The sequence below is a fragment of the Rhinoraja longicauda genome, unplaced genomic scaffold (genome assembly GCF_053455715.1).
Source record: "Rhinoraja longicauda isolate Sanriku21f unplaced genomic scaffold, sRhiLon1.1 Scf000087, whole genome shotgun sequence".
NCBI classification, from domain to species: Eukaryota; Metazoa; Chordata; class Chondrichthyes; order Rajiformes; family Arhynchobatidae; genus Rhinoraja; species Rhinoraja longicauda.
In genome coordinates this window covers 435,001-440,000 of record NW_027601305.1, presented here as the reverse complement: position 1 = coordinate 440,000, position 5,000 = coordinate 435,001, and positions in this window count along the sequence as shown.

Genomic DNA, 5,000 nt, shown 5'->3' with positions numbered 1-5,000 from the left:
GAGGTAGAAGTCAGGAACCAACAGGAGAAGTCGTGAACTAAATGGCGAATTCATGAACCAAACGGAGAGAAGTCATGAACCGAGCGGTTTAGGGTCAGGGTGAGGGTTGTTAGGGTGAGGCCGTTAGGGTGAGGCCGTTGCTTCGAGCGGGAAGATGGGCAGCCCCGCCCCCCCCCCCCCCCCCCCCCCCCCCCCCCGTTGGGTGGAAGGAAACCTCTGCTGCGGGCCCGGCAACCATCCCGAACGGACCCGCTGGGTCCAAATGTCTGCCGCGGGCGGTCCTGCTGCGGTCGCGGGTTCGTTGGAAACCTCTCCTGCTGCTGGCATGGCCACCCTCCCCCCCCCGCCCGACTGACGACCCTGCGGGCCCGGCGACCCGGTGTCCCGTTGCCGCGCGGGGAGTGATCCTCGGGGCCGTGCCGGGCGGGCCCAGCGACACGAAGAGAGTGGGGGGGGGGTCGGAGGGAGTGGCACTGGGGAGAGAGGGGTGGGGGAGAGAGTGCCCCCCCCCCCCCCCCCATTAGGGGCGAGTTTATGCAGTCATCAGAGTTTATACCTAACCTCATGATGCTTTATTAGCCGGATAGGCTGTCTGACCTCGCCCCCAGTCCCTACTCCTTCCACTGGATTCTTCTTATACCCTCTTTTTCTTCGTGCCCCCCCCCCCCCACGCAGGGAGGGTTCCAAGAGGGAGGAGGGAGGGAGGGAGTCCCGGGGCCGTGAGAGAGAGAGAGAGCCTCATTAGCTGCTAGGTTCACCTCATTAGCTGCTAGCTAACGCGTCAGACCTTTTACATTCTTTAGAGGATTGAAACCTCAGGGCCTTTAACCCCCGTTCACCGTTTACACTCAACGATCCTTCCGAACAAAACCCTTACACATCTGTCCGTCCAACTGACCCCCGAGATACCTAACACGCAGATTAACACGTCAGCGGTGATCGGCGTGTCATAGAGGAGTCACAAAGACGGGCAAAATAGAGTGGTTGAATAAAAAATACTCACTCAATTGGCCGTGATTTAACGTAGCACACAATGATGCAAAGCCCATGCAAAGTCCAGTGGCCCAAGCAAACAAATAAGATAGATCTGGCTCGGCGTTCCTCATCTCCACATCGTCACCCAGCACGCCGACGCCCAATAACAATTCCCCCGCAAATTGTGCACCTCGAGCGGCAGTACTTTAAACGGCGCCGTCTTCGGCGTGGACGGCATGAACCAAGTCGGCAAGCATCGTCACCCAGCACACAGACGTCCACTAACAATTCCTCCCCCCTGCAAATTGCGCGCCGCGAACGGCAGTACTTTCAAGTATGCCGCCTTCGGCGGGGACATCGTGAACCAAATCGGCAGGCAGGCGTCGTCAGCCGGTCGACCGACCCCCAGTTGCATTGCCCCAACGGCCATTGTGCACTTCGAACAGAACAGTGCTTTTAAAATATTCCGCCTGCCGCGTGTACATCATGAAACAAATGGAAAGGACGAACCGGGCGTGCAACCGATGCACGGAGAGTGACAGGTCGTCAAGCAAGTCCGTGGCAATCCGTCGGCCGACTCGGCCGCGGCCAGCAGAGGCGTTTTGGCCCGGGCGCGCCGAACTTTGCGCGCCCTCGGTATGCGTAACACTAGCACATGCCTTCAAAACTCACTACAAAATAACCCCAAAGTATGCCGCCTTCCCCGTGGGCCTTGTTACCAATATCTTGCCCTGCTTCCTGATGCCCTTATGGGGTCGGCTCTGTTCTTGCAGAACCCTCAGGTGGTGCAGAGTCTGGGCCATTTTATCAATATCTTGCCCTGATTCCTGATGCCCTTATGGGGTCGGCTCTGTTCTTGCAGAACCCTGAGGTGGTGCAGAGTCTGCGCCTTGTTATCAATATCTTGCCCTGCTTCCTGAAACCCTTATGGGGTTGGTTCTGTTACAAAACCCTCAGGTGGTGCAGAGTCTGGGCCACTTTATAAATAACTCTGCCTGCATTAGGGTCAGGGTTAGGGTTAGGGTTAGGGTTAGGGTTAGGGTTAGGGTTAGGGTTAGGGTTAGGGTTAGGGTTAGGGTTAGGGTTAGGGTTAGGGTTAGGGTTAGGGTTAGGGTTAGGGTTAGGGTTAGGGTTAGGGGTAGGGGTAGGGGTAGGGGTAGCGGTAGGGGTAGGGGTAGGGGTAGGGGTAGTTTGAACTACTGCCGCTCCAGGCGCGCACTGTGCGTGGGTAATTTTCAGTGGGCGTCGGTGTGCTGGGTGACGATGCCGCCCAGACTCTGCACCACCTGAGGGATCTGCAAGAACAGAGCCGAACCCGCAAGGGTATCGGGAAGCAGGGCAAGATATTGATAACAAGGCCCAGACTCTGCACCACCCGAGGGTTCTGCAAGAACAGAGCCGACCCCATAAGGGTATCAGGAAGCAGGGTGAGATAGTGACACCATTTGTAAAACCGGCAAATCCCACCCAGGAAACATTGCAAAAATTGGCCTCTAATGCTGGAACGTGGGTAAAGCCAAACAAACACGACACGTTTTAAAAGAACGTTACTAAAACAGCCTGGGATATGCCCATGACAAAGGATAGGCCGAACCTCACCAGAAAAAAAGAGAGGGAGACCACGGCAGAGCTGAGGGATAAACATGAGATGGTGATAAAACCAGCAGACGAGGGGAGCAGTAGGGTTACAAATTAATGTCAATATGGGGCCTGCTCCCACTGGGTAATAGACAAAAACATAGAACAGGGTGACAGGAGAGACTGGATAGCACAGAGGATAACCCGTGAGCGAAATAATGGGGTGTATGCAGTTCAATGTAAGGAGTGTACCTTACGGTACATAGGGGAAACAGGTAAAACAGCCTCAGCGGTGATCGACGTGTCAAAGAGGAGTCACAAAGACGGGCAAAATAAAGTGGTTGATTATAGACAATAGACAATAGACAATAGGTGCAGGAGTCGGCCATTCAGCCCTTCGAGCCAGCACCGCCATTCAATGCGATCATGGCTGATCACTCTCAATCAGTACCCCGTTCCTGCCTTCTCCCCATACCCCCTCACTCCGTTATCCTTAAGAGCTCTATCCAGCTCTCTCTTGAAAGCATCCAACGAACTGGCCTCCACTGCCTTCTGAGGCAGAGAATTCCACACCTTCACCACTCTCTGACTGAAAAGGTTCTTCCTCATCTCCGTTCTAAATGGCCTACCCCTTATTCTTAAACGGTGGCCCCTTGTTCTGGACTCCCCCAACATTGGGAACATGTTTCCTGCCTCTAATGTGTCCAATCCCCTAATTATCGTATATGTTTCAATAAGATCCCCCCTCATTCTTCTAAATACCAGTGTATACAAGCCCAATCGCTCCAGCCTTTCAACATACGACCGTCCCGCCATTCCGGGAATTAACCTAGTGAACCTACGCTGCACGCCCTCCATAGCAAGAATATCCTTCCTCAAATTTGGAGACCAAAACTGCACACAGTACTCCAGGTGCGGTCTCACCAGGGCCCGCTACAACTGTAGAAGGACCTCTTTGCTCCTATACTCAACTCCTCTGGTTACGAAGGCCAACATTCCATTGGCTTTCTTCACTGCCTGCTGTACCTGCATGCTTCCTTTCATTGACTGATGCACTAGGACATCCAGATCTCGTTGAACTCCCCCTCCTCCTAACTTGACACCATTCAGACAATAATCTGCCTTTCTACTCTTACTTCCAAAGTGAATAACCTCGCACTTATCTACATTAAACTGCATCTGCCATGTATCCGCCCACTCACACAACCTGTCCAAGTCATCCTGCAGCCTTATTGCATCTTCCTCACAATTCACACTACCCTCCAGCTTAGTATCATCTGCAAATTTGCTAATGGTACTTTTAATCCCTCCGTCTAAGTCATTAATGCATATCGTAAATAGCTGGGGTCCCAGCACCGAACCTTGCGGTACCCCACTGGTCACTGCCTGCCATTCCGAGAGGGACCCATTTATACCCACTCTTTGCTTTCCGTCTGTCAACCAATTTTCTATCCATGTCAGTACCCTACCCCCAATACCACGTGCCCTAATTTTGCCCACTAATCTCCTATGTGGGAGCTTGTCGAAGGCTTTCTGAAAGTCGAGGTACACCACGTCCACTGACTCTCCCCTGTCAATTTTCCTAGTTACATCCTCAAAACATTCCAGTAGATTTGTCAAGCATGATTTCCCCTTCGTAAATCCATGCTGACTCGCAATGATCCTGTTACTGCTATCCAAATGCTCAGCAATTTCGTCTTTTCTAATTGACTCCAGCATCTTCCCCACCACTGATGTCAGACTAACTGGTCTATAATTACCCGTTTTCTCTCTCCCTCCCTTCTTAAAAAGTGGGATAACATTTGCTATCCTCCAATCCACAGGAACTGATCCTGAATCTATATAGAACATTGAAAAATGATCTCCAATGCTTCCACTATTTCTAGAGCCACCTCCTTAGGTACCCTGGGATGCAGACCATCAGGCCCTGGGGATTTATCAGCCTTCAGTCCCATCAGTCTACCCAAAACCATTTCCTGCCTAATGTGGATTTCCTTCAGTTCCTCCATCACCCTAGGTTCTCCGGCCCCTAGAACATTTGGGAGATTGTGTGTATCTTCCTCAGTGAAGACAGACCCAAAGTAACGGTTTAACTCGTCTGCCATTTCTTTGTTCCCCATAATAAATTCCCCCGTTTCTGTCTTCAAGGGACCCACATTTGCCTTGACTATTTTTTTCCTCTTCACGTACCTAAAAAAACTTTTGCTATCCTCCTTTATATTATTGGCTAGTTTACCCTCGCACCTCATCTTTTCTCCCCGCATTGCCTCTTTAGTTAACTTTTGTTGCTCTTTAAAAGAGTCCCAATCCTCTGTCTTCCCACTCTTCTTTGCTATGTTATACCTCCTCTCCTTAATTTTTATGCTGTCCCTGACTTCCCTTGTCAGCCACAGGTGTCTCTTACTCCCCTTAGAGTCTTTCCACCTCTTTGGAATAAATTGATCCTG